The 21,403-nt window shown below is 35.4% G+C and overlaps 1 pseudogene; it reads right to left on the bottom strand.

The window, feature by feature from the left end:
* Positions 1-2,249: 2,249 nt before the first annotated feature.
* The window catches only part of LOC149183242 (uncharacterized), a 49,433-nt pseudogene continuing 30,279 nt past the window's right edge, over positions 2,250-21,403 (bottom strand).

Genomic DNA, 21,403 nt, shown 5'->3' with positions numbered 1-21,403 from the left:
AACCACACCACAGGAGTAACAACTATTTTTAAAACTGGAAGATGGAATTCACCCATATATTCTACAATTCAATATGATATATTTACTAGTAACGTAGTAAATATATATTTCAACTCAAACTCTAATTTTCTTCTAGTTAAATATGAAACAGAATGACACATATAAAGAAATAAGAACTTTATAGATATAAATATTTAATGTATATGGGTAAAATTGTAGTTGTCCATCAACTCTTATTTTGTTAGAGGCCTTACCAAATCTCTAGTTACATGATAATAATATAAACAAACTTAGTGTGTAAGAACCCAAAAAAAGATATACATGCAAGATCTCATTGATTATCATCATATCACTAAAACAAATAAATAACTGTTGATACCATTCTCGAAGGATCTACAACTAAAAGACAAGAATGGAAAAATGATTGGAGATCTTGCCCCTTTTGGTTTGTTTAAACTATGGCAAAGAAATATATTTTGCTCTTATTCCTTTAGCATGCAAACTATAGCCTCAATAGAGCCTTCCCATGCCTGAAAACCTTTAGGAGATTATTCTTCCCTAGCTAGAGCTTGGTCCATCTCAAAGGTTGAAATTTCAACCACAGTTTACTATCGGCTAGACGTTCAATCACTGGGTACACACAAAGTATTCTCAAACTGAAAATCAATGGAAAATAGGAAAGGAAATAAAAAGGTCATGGAAACAAATAAGAATGAAAGAGGAATAATGGAAAGAGGCCCATGATTCTAGAGTTGTCCTCTCATTATGTAGAACATGAGCTTGTACTCTCAACTAGGATCAAAACTGATGGCCAGCTTGATATCTTGAAGATTAATTCTTCCCCATCCCCAATCATATCAACATAAATCAGCTTTCCCTTATGGGTAAATTATAAATTAATCACGTGTAATCTACTACATGTATAAAGAGGAAAATTCAAGGAGAAAAACCACAAGAAAAAAACATTGCAAAGTCTCCAAAGTGACAAAATATCATAGTCAAAAGGGACATGCATGAACCAATTGTTTTTTGTAATCAGATTAACCTCACCACGGGGAAAAGGTGGTGGATTGATAAAGATGCCAAAAATTGAGAAAACTACAACTGGTCAAGAATCCGAGTTTGATCTATTGTAAATAGAATGATGACTTACGGATATATTATTGTTTCATTGTATTGTGTTACGTAGAAATTTTGTCAAATAAAGATATCTACTCTGAAGGACGTGGTTATTACAGTGTATGTGACTATAATTTTACTTGTATTATATTTTCATTGTCAATGAAATAGATATGATGTCTTTAGAATTTCCAATTCATTCAATGTGTCTTCTAAGTCTCTTGGTATCTTCTTGTCACTAAAATAAAAGAAAATCAAGGAAGACATCCCCACCATATTGTGTATTATTGCATAATGACAATTACAACAAATGGGAGTAGGATGTGCAATTTTTTATGGAGGTTATGCTAGGAAAGACCCTTGATATTGTTTTTAATATCCTGCAAAATGCCAGTATAATGGCCTCACATTCATAATTATTTGTGCTTAGGTTGATGTTGAAGAATATTGTACACAACTTCAAGGAAATAACTTAGTTCCATTCAGCCTGCCAATGATGGTTGCTGAATATTTCAGTCATATTGACTTGTCAAGAGCACTGCATACTATGATTAGGGTATTGCTGTAGGTATCCAAATCAATGTTGATCATATAAGTACAACATGTAAAATTAACTATAGGAATCTTAGAATGAAGTCCCTTGAAAATGCAATGCTAATACCTCTCTAATTTTGAATGCACATTTATACCTCTCTGTAAATGAAATGAACGAAAGAAGAGAGATCATGCTACTTGTGGTAGTTCAGTAACTTGTATTATGAAGGAAATGATAGAGAGTATATCCTTGTCTTCAATTCATGGAAACTTATCTTTAGTTGTATTTTCTAAATTGTAATATAATTCTTTTCCCTTATAGATCATTTTGGTGACTTGGTGACTTGGTCATGGTTTTAGTTTAAAAGGAGCAAACAATTTTGAGAGGTGCTGAATAGAATCCAGTGAAACTAGGCGAATAATAAAATATCCCACAATTCATTTTGAAGGAATTGGTTCTACTTTCCTATTCTATTCAAGAATGAGAGAATATCCAATTAGTTATGTCTCTCACTATACAAAGGCTTTATTTCTCCTTAAACGTGAATAAAGATAAATATTCATATCATCCATAACTATTAATGAACCAAGCAAACTTAGGATGAAAATTGCTCTGGCCCCATATACGTTGGAGAGTGAGCGGTATGCTCATCTGATTGTTGTATCCTCATAAGTCTCTGTTGTATATCTTGAAATGCAGGAACATCAAATGCTTGTGAAATCATATCTCTCAATGATGGGTCCTCTGAGAAATTGATCAGAGCTTCAACAACATTGTCTTTGAGCTCTTCTGATTCATTCTGCAACAATGACAGAAGTATGGGGATGGACCCAACCTCTGTTAATGCTAGTTTGTCAGCATGATCATAACTCAATTATGAAACAACACCAGATGCCTTCTCTCTAACATCATCATTCTCATCCTCCAACAGTCTCAGAAGTAGAGGGATTGCACCTGAAGCTCTGACAACATAGACATAATGTTTGTAGCTAGAGAGATCCCATACAACATCCATTGCTGTAGCTTTTGCTTCAACATTGGAACCTTGCAGTGTCCTTACTAAGTGCTCTGAAATGGCTGTAACGTTATCTTCTACAACTCCCAAAATACAAAAGACATCTTTAACAATTTCTTTCTCCTGGGGATTGGTTCCTTGAAGAAATTCCACAAAGAAGGGAATGGCACAAGCCTGAGAAATGAGCCTAAGATAATCAACATGAGCCGATATTATTCCAAGAGTATTCCCAGAAATAAGTTTTGTAGCCAAATCATTTTCTTTTAGCAGCTCAATCAAAATAGGAATAACACCTACACTCACAAGCATCCTTCTAATACTTCTTGTGACTCCTAGTTGTCCAATTGCATGAGCTTCCCTGACTCTAGATGTAGTCCTGCCTAATTTAACTCGCTGGATTAACATGGGGATTCCACCCAAACTAGTTATTTCTCATCAAACGTCCTTCAAGTGTGTTAATGAAGTCAATATTTCTGCAACGATTTTCTTTACATCATCAGGGGATGAAGCTATAAGATTCATTATTACTTGTGCTCCACTCCTAGCTAGAATTACTTGATTACTCTATGTACATATGACAAGCTCCCTCAAAGCCTTGACCACCACCCTTTGCATTCTCCCTTTAGATTATAACAAGATTCTTACAAGGATGGGAATAGTTCCAGAATGTCTAATAGTATAGCTCAAAATACACCCTCTGTGTGCAAGCCTTCCCAAGAAAAAAACAATTGCCTCTTGAACGGATGGAGACCCACCACTGGAGGGAAGACATAGAAGGGAAATCAAATGTGGCACTGTTTGTTCTAAAATGTCCTTCAGAGAAAAAATTTCTATTCTCTCAAGCGTAATTGTGGCTCTAATTTGCACTAATTCCCTATTAGAATTCAACAATTTTACAAAGGTCTTAAATCCATGTTCCTAAGGCCATTGCTTAGTGTAATATTTATCATGCGAAATAAAAGATAAAGCCATGGGGTTAATTGGGCTTCATCTTTCAGACAATCTGCTATTCCATCTTGAAAAATGTGACACTACAAAGAAAAGTTGGGATAAGTTGGCCTCTCTATTTGGAGAAATAAACGAGTTCAAGGCCTTACAATTGGAATTGAAATTGTCTTCATTTATCCCTGATGATCATACCTCTATTGAAGACTATATTTTCAAATTATGGTCATTGGTTGCACAACCGAAAGGATGCAGAGACACCAAATCAGGCAGTGAGAGCATTTTCTTGATTCTATCTAAGTTGAGCGGTCTGTATCAGGTATTTTCTTCTACATTTTATTCTACAATGGATGCACTTGGTGATAATTTATAAATGCATTATTTTGAGCTATTTTGTGAACACTTAACAAGAGAACAATCTAATCTTTAGGAGTTAGATATTTCTCTTTCTAGCTCAACGTCTCAAGCTCTTGTAGCACATATCTCTATAGGAAAATCCAAATCTAGTCCTCAAAAGAAGAAGGAATCTACTCAAAGTAGTGAACCTCCATCCAAATGTCAGCAAAAGTCGAAGCCCTCTCCATCCTATTCCAAGTTCAAAAGGTATTTCTCCATGCTATGGAAGAAAAGGTCAAATGAAACCTACAACTTTTATGGAGGAGAAGGGCATCCAAAATTCCAATGTTATAAGAAACTTGAAGCATTGAATGAAGCGATAAAGCAACATAATATTTCAATATCGAAACCCTCTTCATTTGGTAGAGGGCATGCTTTATCTACTCGAGATTTACATGCATTCTGAGACATCTAGATATTTGACTCAGGCGCATCTCATCATATGACTGATTCTAGTAATTTTGTTCCATCTCCCTCTAATTGTAGTGTTTCCTAGATTGCAGTGGGAGAATATTCACAGCTTGATGTTCATGGATTAGGTTCTGTGTAGTTAGATGATGGTTGCATCAAGAATTTTTTTCTTGTGCCTGACATATCCGCAAATTTACTTTCTATTTATCAAACCTACCATTCTAAGTATGGGAAAATAGTTTGGTCCCAATGATGTAGTCATTCGAGAAATACAAGATCCATGAGTTTTTTTTGCATATGGATAGGTAGAACACAACTCTAGCTTATACAGATTTACAGGTTTTGAGCCTTCTTATGGTAACTCTTTTATTGAACATGGTGATTCATTAAGTAAGCTTTGGCATGAAATATTTGGACACCTTAACTACATATATTTGTAGCAAATGAATTCTCAAAATATTTTTCTTAGGCTTCCTAAGGTGTCATGCACAGATGGAGTTTGTCCAGGATGTGTTCTTGGCAAACAATATCAAGATCCCTTTCGAAAAGGGAAAGCATTATAGGTTTTTTTCCCTCTCAAGTTAGTGCATAGTGATGTTATGATCTTTCCAAATCATTCCTTTTTAGGAGCTAAGTATGCACTCACCTTCATTCATGATTTCTCACGCAAATATTGGGTATATTTTATTAAGTTTAAAAGTGAAGTCTTGGCCACTTTAAAAACTTTTAAAGCTTTTGTTGAGAAGAAATCCACTATTTATATCAAGAATCTATGCACAGACAAAGGTGGGGAGTATGGAATTCATCCATTCAAAGATTTTTATAGAGAATATTGCATCTTTCATCAACACTTTATTCGTTACACCCCTCAACAGAATGGTGCTTATGAAAGGAAGAATGAGACATTGAAAAAAATTGTGAATTGCATGATTTAGTCCAAGAACTTACCGTCCTATTTCTAGGCCAAAGCAGTGAACTGTGCCAATTATATTCAGAATTGGATGCCTCATAAAGAAATGTTACACATGACTCCACAGGATGCTTGGAGTCATGTCAAACCCAATGTCTCTACTTTAAGAGTCTTTGGTAGTGCAACATGGGCCTTGATTCCAAATGAGAAACATAACGCTATGGAGAAAAAGAGTCAACCACTATTTTTTGTTGGCTACTGTGAAGACATGAAAGCATATAGATTGTTTGATCATGTTACAAAGGATGTTTTGTTTCATAGAGCTATTTGTTTTGATGAGAACTTCAAACACTCATCAAAACCCACTCTATCCATAGGTTACCATGATGGTGTAGGTCATGCTGATAGTTTTATTATTGATGATCAAGAGGATGATGAGAATCCTCTTCCTGAAGATGAAAATCAGCCACAAGAATAACCACCACCTTCATTTGATCAACTTACACAGGAACATATTAGTCAAGAAGAAGAGAGGAGAAGCCTTCACCAGAAGAAGCGACCTGAAAGGTATGTCTATGATGTATCTGATTTCAATTATTTTTCTTCTGATCCCAACAATATTCAACCTGAGACAATTGGTACTTCTCTTTTTAGTCATGCCATTTGAAAGGATCCCCAACAATTTTTTGATGATGTTGGGATATCTGAATGGGAAGCTGTCATGACAAATGAGTATTCTTCTTTGATGAAGAATCACACATGCGATCTCTTTTCTCTTCCCAAGGGATGAAAACTAGTTCATTTCAAATGGGTCTATAGGACGAAATATGTTGCAGATGGTACCGTTGACAAGTATAAGGAACGACTAGTGGCACAAGGATTTTCACAGGTTGAAGATATTGATTACTCTGAAGCTTTCGCCCCTGTTTCGAAAATGAATTCCATATTTCTTGTGTTGCCCCTTGTTGCATCACAATGTTGGTTAGTTTATCAAATGGATGTGAAGAGTGCTTTATTGCATAGAGATTTACAAGAAGAAATTTACATGGAGCAGCTTCCTGGTTTTATGCAGGACTCTTCTCTTGTATGCATGCTTCATCGTTCTTTGTATGGAATCAAACAACATCCATAAGCTTGGTATGAGAATACAGATAGTTTTCTACTGACTACAGGCTTTTATCATTGTCACTCAGATCCTACATTTTATACTAAAAAAGAAGGAACTGATATTTTGGTATTAGTTCGACATGTAGATAATTTGATTATTATTAGGAGTTCTTCATCCATGATACATAGTGTATAGTAATAGTTTATGGAGTAGTTTGACATGACAGATCTTGGCTTTCTGCATTATTTTATTAGTTTGCACGTTCATCAATATTTAAATGGCATATTGATTTATGAACAAAAGTATGCTCTCTATTTTCTTAAGAAATTTGGCATGGTTGATTATAAGTCAACACCCTCTCCATTTCATTTGGTTGTTACACTTACTGCTACTTGCTTGTCACCTAGTGTTGATCTAACCTTGTATCGACAGTTGGTTGGGATTTTTTTGTACTTGAAACATACCCAACCAAACATATATTTTTCAGTTGGACTTGTCTATCGGTTCTCCTGTGATCCACATGAGAGTAACTAGAAAGTAGCTAAGTGCAGTCCTCGGTATATTCAAGGTACTTCCAAGTTTGACATTCAGTACACCGCTGGTTATTCTGATCTAGAAGTTTTTAATGACTCTAATTGGGTTGATTCTATTGATGAACAAAAGTCTACATCAGGACTTGTTTACCATCTTGGTTAAGATCCTAGTGTTCGGTTCTGCAAGAAACAATGGACAATTACATTGTCTTCCACTGAGGATGAGAACCGTGCTATAGTCTTGGCTAGTCAAGAAATACTTTATATTCGACAATTACGAATGGAGTTTTTAATTCAATAGGAGAATCCGACCACTCTTTGGTATGACAACTAAAGTGTCATCAACATCTCTAGAAATCTAGTTTAGCATTAGTGAAGAAAACACATAGAGATCTACATGCACTTTATCTAGAAATTAATCCAAGTTGGAGCTCTCAATCTGGAATATTTTCCTACCAATGCGTAAGTGGCTGACGTCTTAACTAAACCTCTTGCATCTCCTAGGTTTCTTTAGCTTAGTTCAATTCTTGGGGTGAAGCAAGTAGTCTTTGGGGGGTCCTCTTGAATCCTCCTACCTTCACTAATTTTTTTTCTTTGGTTTCTTGTTTCTAGTTTTATATGATGCTTCATTGTTGTTTTACATGCGTGCCTCATCGGGGCTAGTTGTTGGGATCCATTTGTTTGTTTCCTCCCTACGTTTCACTTATCTGGGGTGTCCGTGTTGGTAATTTATAAAGAAAACAAAGTAGTTTTCTTTGCTGTGTTGTGAGATGTAAGATCACGTAGGTATTCTCTTTTCTCACTATCAAGGTTATCCATGGGGCTCATCCCATTGTATATATACACATTCATTTTATTTTGTGTTTAATAAAGTAGAAGGTTGGCTTTGTAGTCTGATCCTGGAGAGTTTGAGACTCTTTCAAGTTCCTCATGGGCAAGAATCAATAATTATTATAATTAAAAAATAAAGATAAAATTTAGTTAGCTACCTACATTTTGAGTGGGTTTGGCCTCTGGAAGCTTCTCCTCTAGCACAAAGCCTAAATCCTGTTTTTCGAAGTCCACATCAATTTCCTCGACATCAATTTTTTTTTCTTTGGGACTCTCAAAATCCTCGGTCTAGGTGAATCTGAGGTCCTTTTTGGGTCTCTGTCATTTTTAGGGATGATTGGATCATGAGAATCAATCTCTGCTAGAGAATCTTCCTTGTGACCACCTATGGTATTAGGATATTTGATTTCCTTGTCGTAATCAATGCATTCTTTCTCTCTTATTTGCTTATTTTATTGGTTTATTTTTATGTTAGAAAGGCACTTGTCATCTTCTTTGGTGAAGCCATTATCACTTATGCCTTTGCATTCATCTTCCTCCATGGAATCCTGGACATAGAGCCTCATAATACAAGTTAGGGAAGACAAGAGACAAAAAGAAACATATAGTTTATTTTGCTTGCACTGATAGAGAAATGATTCCTAAGTAGTGTGAGATGCACCAACCAAACAAATTCTCCATCCAATCCTATTTGACGATGGAAATAGCCTAATGAAACCTAGACTTTAACATTTGAATCCCCATTTAAGGAACTTGTTTAGGCCTTCCCAACACCACTAGTTCCTGGGATTCCCTCCATGCCCTAATACATAATCCGATGGGAAAGCATGATTGATGGATTATAGTACCCCTGATATGGCTATCTTTAATAGAGGCAAGCCCTGTTTCTATTCCCATTTCTATAGCATAGTTTCTTGAAATTTTTGAATTGCCCAGATAGATCTTCTTTACTTGAGCGCCTCTTTATTCTTGTGTAGAAATATTTTGAAGTTGTTCATAGAGATGGAGGGCTTGGTATGGGTCATCGCCCAGTAGTGTGGGCAACCTTGTGCACATTCCCGTAGTAAAACCAAATCATCACAATTGGTGGCATAGGGAATCCAATCTCATGAATTCAACCAAATGAAGTAGATCATACTGTGACGGCATGGCCATGCCCTTCCTTTTTCTTCTTTCCACTAGACAAACCTTTCAAATGGAGGGAAATAAACAATTTTGATATCTGAAAGAAGAAAATCCACAAAACCTTGAATAAAATGCTCGTCTTAAGTGATCGTGTTTTTCAAGGGGAATTAAATTCCATTAAATAAAATGTTAAGTCTTTTCTTCAATTTAATGAGAGGTATTTTTAATTAAAAATAATTATTAATTTGTGAAAAAGGTTTTGTCTTTGTGTCACCAGATATTATTTAGGGAATTTTGGTCGATTTATTAAAAGTGAATTATGATAATATCAAAACAAGCTTTGTGTGGCTAAAAAATGCAGAAAAGTAGTAATGCCATGGTAATGATAAATTATTATTTCCAATTAAATGTTTGGTTTGATATCGATAACTAATTTATAGAGATTTTTCATGATGTTCAATAGAGGGAGTCGAGATGGGAAAGGTAATACTTTGGCTCTCACATGTTTTAGAAAATTGATATCTCTTTGTCCATAAACATTAGGGGTGGAAAAATAACATAGGGTCTAGAGCTAAGTTTGTTCCAACTTAGTTATTCTTGAACCACAAATTGGTGTTGACCTCATGGATATAATAGAAATTCGATAGCTTGTAGGGTAGTCTTGTCATGAAATAGGAAGGGTAGACATCAAAAGAAGCTATGTGTGGTCAAAAAGTATAGTGAAGTTGTAATGTCATGAGATTAATGACAATTTCCAATGAAATGTTTGTTTTAGTAAGGATAACCAATCTATGGAGATTTTCCATGATGTTTAATAGAGTGAGTCAACATGGAAAGGTGATAGTTTGGCTCCCACATGCTTTAGAAATTGATCTCTTTGACCATAAACATTAGAGGTGGAAAAAAATCCTAGGCTCTAGAGACAAGTTTGTTTCAAGCTAGTTATATCTTGAACCACAAATTGTTGTTGACCTCATGGATATTGTAGAAATTTGGTGGCTTGTAGGGTAGTCTCTTCATGAAATAATTGTCACTTAATATCTAGTCATATTTTTTAATCATAGACTAAATTAGTCATTTAAGTTAGTCGTTTTTAGTTTAGTCACTTATTAGCTAGTCATATAATGTATCCCTAGACTAAATTAGTCGTTTAAGTTAGTCATTTTTAGTTCGGTCACTTAAAATTGCTCAAAATTAGTAGTAATTCACTTGAAATAATTGCGGTGGCTAACATTTTTAGTCACGTAGTCATTAATTTCATCATTTTCTATTGGTGTTAATCATGCATGATAGTTAACTTGTTTTTATATGCATTGTGGTCATGTGCATGATGATTATGGTCATTGTGGCTAAGATCTTGATATTATATGTATTGCACTAATATCGATTGGCCAGTTCATATGGTTATGGTTATGATATTCATGTATGAATCGATATACTTGTGATATTGTGGTGTACTAATCTGGACTAAACTATGAAGGTGTGATATCCTCCCCTCAGATACATTAACGTATGAGTTTGATTATGTTGTCTACTTGGTTTATCTAACATGGTATGTTTGCAGGAAATAGAAGATCAAAAATGAATTCAGTGGAATGGGAAACGTCAATTATGCAGTGATGAGAACAGTATTCTCCTGATCTAGACAATACATAGAGGATTCTAAGGGAAGAGATAATAAGTTGCAAGGTAGGAAATGACAAGTTAATTGAGACACAAGAAAGACTTGAAGGAGCTCAAGGAAAAGAAGAAGAAGTTAATGCAATCATCCTTCAGAGTCTTTTAGATTTGTAGAAGCAGGGAGAAATGGGGACTAGTCCTGGATAAGAAGAGAAGACTAATACGGCATATGGAAGTAGATCTCTTAGAAGAAAAAGGTTGGAGAGATATCATAAATTCATAGGTGACAGTTCTTTGGATACACTGGGTAGGAGTGGTAGTGCTTATGGATTCCATTCTAGCACTAGTTTTGAGAGACATAATCACCATTACCACCACCATCCATATAGGAGGAGTGAGAAGGGATATTTTCTTGTGGTAGATGTTAAAGGACTCCAACCACTAGCATACAATAATGTGGGAGTGATTGCAACCCAGAGAAAACTATAGTTGTCCATGATGTTGATACTTTTCATGACACTTTCTTTGGATTCCTTGTGCAAATCGAATTTAATTTGGCATGGAAATTCCCAAAGGCTTATAGATTAAGTTGTAAAGGTTTTGAATGGCCTGAAAGGGTCCTTGAATGATGTGAACACCTTTAGTGCACAAGTATTGGTGATAGTGGATTGATTTTGTCAAGTTTCTACACTCTTGATCCTAGCCCTAAGGGGAATTTCACCCTTCATATTTGATATACTTGATTTTGGAGCTAGAGGTTGGATGAGTGAGAAGGTTGCAGAGAAGTAGATGAATGATTCAGACCTAGTATAGAGCATATATCCTTCAATATATGAGCTGTAATGGAAGAAGAATGAGAATATCTATTTATTGAAGCAGTATATTGATTCAAATGTCAAATTTCATATCAGAGTTGCAGAGAGGTGTAGCAGACTAGTTGGCATTAATGGAGAGTTTGGAATAGCTCTAGAGCTATTTTGTTTTATGTTGTTAATTGTATTATGTAGTAATTACTTTTTAGAGTGAGGTTTTGATGTTATTGCAGAGTGTGAATTTTATTTCATCTTTTGGTGATATTATTCAGTTTTTGTTGGATACATGGTGGCCACTATATTTCTAGAGTGGAGAGCATATGATTATGATGATTTTATTTTATTTGATGATGGAGTCTTACTACTAGAGATCATATTGCAAAGTTGAATTGAGTTGAGCATAAATTCTTGGGACCCATTATGAAAATATATAAAACAAGGTCTGCATAGAGTAGAGGAGTAGTTACTGCATGGGTGTGGAGCAGTGGTATCAAAGATTTAGAGAAAGGAATAATCAATAATGATAAATAAACAACACAAAAAAATCCATCAATGGCCAAAATTAGTGACATACCATTCCAATAAGACTAGGCTTTGAAACTACTTTTGTTGCTATTTTTTAAGACAAAACATTTATCATAAGTATCATAAGACTAGAGACATATAATCAACCATAAAAAACTATCAAAACTAAAGAAATATTAACTAGATCATACCATACCGTTGTGTGAAAAATTTAGGATCCACTCTCCTTCTGAAAGCTGCAATTTATTACTAGATAACATATCTTGAGATGTTTAAAAAATTGTTAAATGCTTTTATCTTTCTCTAAGGTTGCATATGTCAACTACGTTTTTCTATTCATATCTATCTATTTAGCTGATGAATAAAATAAGGAAAATAATGAAATACAAGAGGTGGACTTGAATGAATATTCTAATATCCCCTAATGCAGTTTATTTTAAAGACCTGATTATTCTATATTTAATTATAAATATGGTGTGATTGTTTGGCCATGGAAACTTGACTTGAGAAGACTTCTTTATGTAAATAGTTTTAGGATGGATAAATATTTTATTACTCTTAGGAATATTATTGGAAGTGGCACGTGAGTGAGGTTGGATGCCTTGTTTTCAAAGGTTTTGTTAAGTGGTTAATTCAAGATGGTGGATCATCCCAATTTCTCCTTCAAAAATCATTCCAAAATTTTTGAGAGAAATATTGTGACATGGGAAACATCAAAATGAGAGAAATATTATGTTATGTGGAAAGATAAACTTAGTTGTAACAAAATACTATGTGGGGAAGAAATATAATAATAAGCACAATAGGAGAGAAAATAATTCTTCTGAAGGAAAAATATTAAGGTAAGCTTAACTAGAGATAAATTCTAATATGGAAGAAAAAAATATTTGTTGTGTAATGGAGAAAAGAAAAGCCTAGGTAAAAAGGTGGGAAAATCTTTAAAGTAGGATGCTGCTAAAACTATGTTAGGAAGAGAATTGATAAATATCATTGAGTGAAAACATTTGGAATAACTTGGTTGTGGAGAACCAAGAGGAAGGTAAAGAGCCTTAGTTTAGGGGCAGTTTCTAGTGCACAACTCATAGGCCGGGAGGAACATGCCCTTCACCATTTGTAACACCCCTGACTTGTATGTTAGGTTATGTAAACCTAAGTTGAGAAAAGCTAGGTGTGATATGTAATATTGGAAAACAAATATGTTATTAAATAAATTAATAAATCAATCAATTGGAAAATCGAGAAGCCAAGAGAAAGATTCTTGCCAAATCCCATCGAGGAATGGGATAGAGATAAATCTTTCATGATAAATCTCTTAGATGTGATTCTAGATAAGCTTGGATGGATTGGAGATGAATATCCATCATATGGATTGGAGAAAAACATCCATCAAGGAAAAAAAATAAAATCTTCGCGGAAGATAATGGTAATATTTTATGAGGAAAAGCCTCGTGGGAGATAAAGACGATATTTCTTGGAAAAAACATAGGAAAATGGAAACATCCATAAAAGCGGGACACTGATAATGGAAAATAAATCATGAAAGTGGGTGTTAAGTATCCATTGCATAGATCAATTGGAGGCAGTTGATCCATGGCAAGAACCTAATCTTGGGGGGAATTAAAGGTGATTCATTGTTGGGTGGTGGTGCTCCACTCTCGAAGTGATGTTTTAGTTGGTTTCATGATGTGTGGAATGTGTTGTACAATGTTTTATTCTCCCTATATTCCAAATCCATTTAGCTGATAAAATAAATTGCATGAGTTACTTAGCTATGAGAATAGTTGTAGATTTACATGCAACTAATATACATGAGAATAATTGTCTATGTTATTGACTTTTATGATATCTCTTATATGAACATAGGTGATAGTATGAATCTTTACAGTAGTCGGAGATAAATTAGTAGATGAACATAAAATGTGAATGGATGCATTAATGTATATGTTGCCACTTATGTGCTATTTTAATAATGAATCACTATGCATGAGGAAGTATACATAAATAATTATGTTCTAAGACTTGACACTTTATTGCCTAAGGTTAAAAATGTATATATGCTATGTATTTACATTATGGAATGATTTCATGTCAGTATTCCTTTGACTATACTAAAGGAATTGGAAAATGATAACTAAAGGGTGTTTGTGTTAAGGGTTTCCGTAAAGTCATTATTATAAATTATACATTTAATAATGTTGAGATAATTATTGAAACTAACATCTGGTGGTAACCCTAGTGCATGTGTAACAATTAGGATATAATGCTTCTAGTTATGTAGTTATGATCTGGGTATATACTCATGTGAATGCATCTTATGAAATGTAACTAATGAGGCTAGCTTAGCCATCCCTGCATGTTACATAAGAATTATGTCAGTAATATCTTTTGGACTATTCCTATAGCTTTCTGGTAGCATAACCATGGTAGCAAGAATGGATACAAGATAACAAGTGTATTTATACCATGAAGAAGTTGTGGGTTAAGCTTGAGGACTGATCCAATGAGTCTGTGTAAAGGGTTCATTGCCTCCATGATGTACTTTAAGTTAATATTGTGAGTATAGTAGCCGGGATGATCACTGTGCAAGGAATAATTGGTTTAATAAACTAGGAAAACCCCTGAAACTTATCTGTAAATGAAGAATGTTAAAATTAGGGTGCCTAGGGACTAATTTCTAGAGGTAGGCCCAAGAGGTTCATTACAAATGGTATCAGAGCACCCAAGTTCAAACCTTGAGGCCTATGGACTTATCCACCTCCGTAAAGTTTCGTTGATAAGTTTGATTATAAAATTCCTATAAAACAATAAAATTCAGAATAATTTCTCGTAGTCAAGGGAAACTAAGATTCTTTGAAGGAGAATCCAAGCATAATTATGTTTGTTGAAGGATCAACATATATCTATAACATGTGTATTTCAAGGAGGGTTTTGTTTTTATAAAGGTTTTAATTGATTAAATCAAGAGCTAAATAAGTTCACTCTTTTGTACCAAACCTTTATTCTATTAACTTGTATAGGCCAAAACTCCCTCGCCCACCAGTTCCATAGCCATATTTAAATAAGCATACCTATGCTAGAACCTAAACGCATTTAATTTATGTTAAATATCATTTGATATTCTAAAAAACGTGCAAACTTGTACGTTATAAATTGTACATAATTATAGTAACTTAAAAATAGGATGGAACGAATATGTTCATAAGCTAAACCTATTGTGTACACAATATGTAGCACAGTCTTCGAAATTCTTAAATGTTTAAAAAATTCTAATATTGTCCAAGGACGATTTTCCACGTTCCATTTGGATATGAAGTTATTGGTTATGCACCGGTCAAACATAAAAGAGATACGTACAGCCCTAGCAATTTTAAAATGTTAATAACTGTCCATAAAGGAGATATTGTTCTTATCCCTGTATCAATTGTCCACGACACATATGATTGACGTTAGAGACTTGGTGTACAATAATGGCATCGGGCATCTGAAGACAGTAGAAGGTTTCACCCAACAGCCAGACATATCGTTGTTGAGGTTGAAAATGGTAATCCATAATATTTTTTCCGAACTATTAGCTGAAGGTTATTTATGGATAATGGTTATCTGCTAGCTCCAAAAAAAACCGAGAATGCCAGATGTTTATGATCCATATGGAATCAGGATAGGTTGGATCATATCCGCGATTTGGGAAACATATAGTAGAGTTCGACCTCATCAAATGAATCCGGAGGCATTTGATTCCAAAAGCCAATTTATTGGGTTATGGATATATGGACACTATCCATTGACATGCTAGAAAAGAATAATATAATCTGCAAAAAAAAACGTATTAAGGATATGGACTACCTAAAAGGATAAGCCTTGCCAACGTGGAGCGACAAATTTCAATTGTATTTTTGGAAAAAAGTAAGGCAAGCCACAATCTTCCTAGTCATGGAAACTAATTTAATTAAGGAAAAGGCCCGTGTAAAAGCTCACTTTTTTAGTGTTCGGAATCAGCTTGGTATTTCAGGTTGCTTTGAACACACTACCACATTTAAAAAGCTCTAGATGGCTATTTCTGAAAATTCAACGGTGGTTCCCTTCCACAAAACGCTGTCGTTGACAACCCATGATCGGTGTATCATTATATGTGTATTCATGCAGAGGAATAGATGTGTTAGTGTTGCCTCCATAATTCTACACTCCCTAATTTTTCACTCCCTAATTCTGTGAGAATAATGCAGAAATGAATTAGTTATGAGTGGTTAAACAGAATTAGTTGTAAGTGGTTGAACAGAATTAGTTGTGAGTGGTTAGGAATTAGTTGCACATATTTCCTATATAAGTGTGATGTAATTGAGCAAATAAATTAATGAAGTTGTGTGAGTTTTTTGTTTTAAGTTGGTATCAGAGCTCTTTTGTCTGCGCCTCTCTCCTCTTCGTGGGCAGTAAGACTCTGCCATTAGAGTGTGCGCAGTAACCCTGTGATCCCTGACAGCCCTGTGGAGCGTGTGAGGCTGTGTGGACGGAGGCTTGAAGGATACGCTGACCTGTGGACAGCGTTGCCCTGAATCCGGTGCAGCAAATCCGGCTCGAAGTCTCTTGACATGGCTCTGAGCTCATTTCCAGCGCGTCTGCGGACATAGCTTTCGCGGATTCACTGTACTTACGGTAAATCTGAGCCAGTTACACAATTCTGAGTAGATTTTGTATGTTCTATACTTCACTGCATTTTCTGTAAGTGTTCCATCCTCGCCTGTATATGTAGTTTCTGTTACTGTTACGAGGTGCAGTTTGTAAGGGATAACCACTGGTTCGTGTAGAATCGAGAGCCCAAACTTGGGTTCTATGTGCTGTTTTGGTTTAGTTTGTTGCCGAATCTTGTAATTGCTTGATAGCAGAAGTTGTTTTGGTACCAGAAAATAACGGAATCAGATGTGACCCGTCAGTGAGCTGCATATCAATAAGCATGCGAATTCATAGGCATTAATCGTCTGAATCCCCACCCGCTAATCATAGTTGATAGATCTGTATTGTGAATTAGCACAGTGACGTCCTGTAATTGGTACACAGTTTGGGTGGTGATTGAGCCATAGATAGATTGGCGTTTTACTGTACTTATGTTTTATTTTGGTACATTTTGATCATCTCAGAGAATTTAGACACATCACGTCTCTAGCAGAGGTTGTTCAGTTTTTTTTTTTAAAAGATAGCAGAGTTCAGAGATGGCTAATCCCCTTGCAGATTCATATTTAAATGAGTCTTCAAAACTTGACGGAGAAAACTATGTAAATTGGAAATTTAAGATCATCACAGTACTGGAGGCATACAATCTCTGGCCGATTGTAAAAGGTGACGAGACCAAGCCTCAACCTCCTACTAACACTCAAGATTGGGAGAAGCGTGAAATAAAAGCAAGGGTGCTGCTACGCATGTCAGTGAAGGACAATATTATTCCACACATTCGGGACTGTGAAACTTCAAAGGCAACATGGGACACTCTCAAAGGTTTGTATGAAACTTCTAATGCAAACCGTATTTTATTTTTAAAAACAAAGCTGCTATCTATCAAAATGGATACCAATGAAAGCATTAGCAACTTTGTTTCCCGAATTAAAGACTTTAGTGATAAACTTGGTGATATTGGTGAAAAGGTTTCTAGTACAGACTTGGTAACTGTTACTTTAAAGGGGTTAGTCCCATATTATAAAGTCTTTATTTCAGCTCTCTCAGCTAGACCGACACCTCCTACATTTGAAGAATTGGCTGGAATTCTTCTTCAAGAAGAAGAGCGCATGAAAACTTTTGAACTGGAGTCAAATGGTTCTGATTTGGCTTTGACTGCAAGAGGCCAAAGACCATTCCGAGGGAGACCATGGGACAGAAACAGAGGCCGTTTTCAAGCAAAGCAGAAAGGTATGGCACCTCCTGATTCTTATGTTAAAAGGAACATTGAATGTCATTATTGTGGAAAACCTGGACATCTGGCAAAAGATTGCTATAGGAGAAAGAATAATGAATCAAATCAAAGACATCGCAGGCATAATGGAAATTACATAAACAGAGACACCTCAGTGAATGATGGATTTAAAAATCTTAAGTTATTTCTTTCTGATGCTGCATTGTCTGCTGAAACTGATGATGAGAATGCTTGGTTTATAGATTCTGGTGCCTCGGCACACATGACTTGTAATAAAGAATGGTATGCTAAATATTATGAGAAATCTGATGGTACACACATTTACCTAGGAGATGATAGGTCACTTAAAGTTCAAGGCTATGGCATAGTAAATGTGTACTTACCTAATGGACAAATGCGACAGATTCATAATGTGATGTATGTCCCTGCTCTCAAAAAGAATTTGCTATCTGTTTCCACTATCACTGATAATAATTTAAAAGTAGAATTTGGTAAATTGGGGTGTATAGTGAAAGATGTTCAGGACCACTACAAGGTTGTTTCTACAGGTACCAGGGTTGGAGGATTGTACAGATTGGATGTGACAGTCAAGCGCCATGTTGCATTGACATCTCAAGAGACATCGACAGCAGAATTATGGCATCACAATTATGGCATCACAGGTATGGGCACCTCAATTACAATGATTTATCGTTGTTACAAAGGAAATCAATGGTTGAAGGTATTCCTGTTATGAAGTATGAACATTTACCATGTGAAGCTTGTGCGCTTGGTAAGCAGCATAGAGAAGAGTTTCCTGTTCATACTGAGAAACGAAAGTATGATATACTTGAATTAATTCACACTGATGTATGTGGACCTATGCAAACTAGGTCTCTTGGTGGTGCTTCATACTTTGTTATTTTTATTGATGATAGATCTAGATATACCTGGGTCTATTTCGTTAGAAGGAAAAGTGACATATTTGAGTATTTTAAAGAGTTTCGAAATATGGTTGAAAAACAAACAGGAAAGTGCATCAAAATACTCAGATCTGATCAAGGGGGTGAATATAAATCAAAAGCATTTAACACCTATTGTAAATCTAATGGAATTCAACAACAGTTCACAGTGCCACATACCCCTCAGCAAAATGGTGTTGCAGAGCGATGGAATAGAACCTTGGTGGAATCTACTCGTAGTATGCTGCAAGGTAAGAACATCTCTAATGGTTTCTGGGCAGAAGCCATTAATACTTCTGTTTATCTGAAGAATCGATGTCCCACTAAGAAATTAGTTTTTCAAACTCCTTTTGAGGTTCTTTATGGTTATAAACCTGATGTGAGTCATTTCAAAGTCTTTGGATGTACTGCTTTTGCTCATATTCCTAAGGCTAACAGAAGCAAACTTGATGCCAAGTCCATCAAGTGTGTTTTCATTGGATATTGTACGGATCAGAAAGCCTATAAATTGTTTGATCCAAGTTCCCATAAACTATTTGCAAGTCGTGATGTATTGTTTCATGAGCAGACTGATAAAAGTAACAAAAAGAATGATACATGACATATTTCTAATGATGCACATCTCAAGCTTGATACTTTGATTAAGCAGGAACAGGAACAGGTCCAGGTACAGGTACAGGATCAGGATGATCGCAACAGTATGAGCACATCTAGCAGCAGTGAGTCATCACAAGGAGGTGATACACCTCAAAGCCAACGAATCATGGATGGAACACTCACACCAAGAAGGTCGTCCCGACAGACTCGGCTTCCTGAAAGGTATAGAGACTATGCCTTAATGTCTAATATAATGAATGTTGAAGAACCAATTGATTATGAGCAGGCTAAACAACATGAACCATGGATTAATGCTATGAATGATGAGTATGCTTCTATTATGAAAAATCAAACATGGGAATTAGTGAAACTTCCTGAAAATAAAGTTCCAATTGGAAGCAAATGGTTGTACAAAACAAAATTTAAAGCAGATGGTACAGTTGATAAATTTAAGGCAAGATTAGTAGCAAAAGGATATGCTCAAAAGGAGGGAATTGATTATGAAGACACTTTTGCACCAGTAGCTAAGTTGAATACAATTAGATTACTGATTGCCTTAGCCACAAAACATAATTGGAATATACATCAAATGGATGTCAAATCTGCTTTTCTAAATGGTGATTTAAAGGAAGAAGTTTATTTGGTTCAACCTGAAGGGTTTGTCAAACAGGGACAGGAGCATCTGGTTTGCAGGTTAAGAAAGGCATTGTATGGTTTGAAACAGGCACCAAGATCATGGTATGTAAAGATTGATACCTTCTTTCTTCAGAATGGGTTTGTGAAAAGCAAAAATGATCCTAACTTGTATGTTAAGAAAGATGAAAAAGGAAATGTTGCTTTAATATCTTTGTATGTGGATGATCTCATTATAACAGGCAGTGCTCACAAGTTAATTGAAGAAATTAAAGTTCAGTTGTCACAGGATTTTGAAATGAAAGATTTGGGTGAAATGCATTACTGTTTAGGCATTGAGGTATGGAGAGAAACTGGTAAAACTTTGATCACTCAAAGCAAATATACAAAGGAGATTCTTAAAAAGTTCAATATGACAGATTGCAAAGCTATGTCAACTCCCTTAGAACAGAATGCAAAGTTGTACAAAGAAGATGGTTCGAAAGAGGCAGATGGAACATTATATCGTCAGTTAGTGGGAAGTTTGAACTATCTCACCACTACCAGGCCAGACATTGCATACTCAGTCAGTATCCTTAGTCAATTCATGGCTAAGCCTTCAGGAAATCACTGGAATGCTGCAAAGAAAGTTCTCCGATACGTAAAGGGAACAGTGAATCTTGGTATTATGTATACTGATGTATCTGATGTTGCACTGACAGGTTTTTCTGATTCAGATTGGGCAAGAAATCCAGATGACAGACGATCTACCTCTGGCTATGCATTTCATATTGGATCAGGGGTCGTATCTTGGAGTAGTAAGAAACAGCCAACTGTTTCTTTATCTTCAACAGAATCAGAGTACAAAGCTTTGACCAATGCCACCTGTGAAGCTATTTGGTTGCGGAGAATTCTTGCGGATCTTGAAGAAGCGCAAAGTGGTGCAACATGTATCAATTGTGATAATCAGAGTGCTATCAAATTAGCACATAATCCAGTTTACCATGCTAGAACAAAACACGTTGGGTTACAGTACCACTTTGTACGTGAGAAAATTGAGACAAATGAAATTGGATTAATATTTTGTAACACCAAGGATAATGTGGCTGATATATTTACTAAGCCCCTTGGTAAAATCAAATTTGAAGTTTTTAGAAGTCAGTTAGGTATTGTAGAAAATCCATTTCTCCATTAAGGGAGGATGTGAGAATAATGCAGAAATGAATTAGTTATGAGTGGTTAAACAGAATTAGTTGTAAGTGGTTGAACAGAATTAGTTGTGAGTGGTTAGGAATTAGTTGCACATATTTCCTATATAAGTGTGATGTAATTGAGCAAATAAATTAATGAAGTTGTGTGAGTTTTTTGTTTTAAGTAATTCTGCACTCCCGAGTTCATATATATAAATATGTTTCCCGCTGGAAGATTTGAATGAGATGAGAAAATGGATCCTGAAAGGTAGAACACAG

The sequence above is a fragment of the Pinus tabuliformis genome, chromosome 3_2 (genome assembly GCF_031772625.1).
Source record: "Pinus tabuliformis cultivar Carrire ecotype Pingquan chromosome 3_2, CPIR1, whole genome shotgun sequence".
NCBI classification, from domain to species: domain Eukaryota; kingdom Viridiplantae; phylum Streptophyta; class Pinopsida; order Pinales; family Pinaceae; genus Pinus; species Pinus tabuliformis.
Note: the sequence above shows the minus strand (reverse complement) of the source record. Positions and strands in the feature narration are given on the sequence as shown.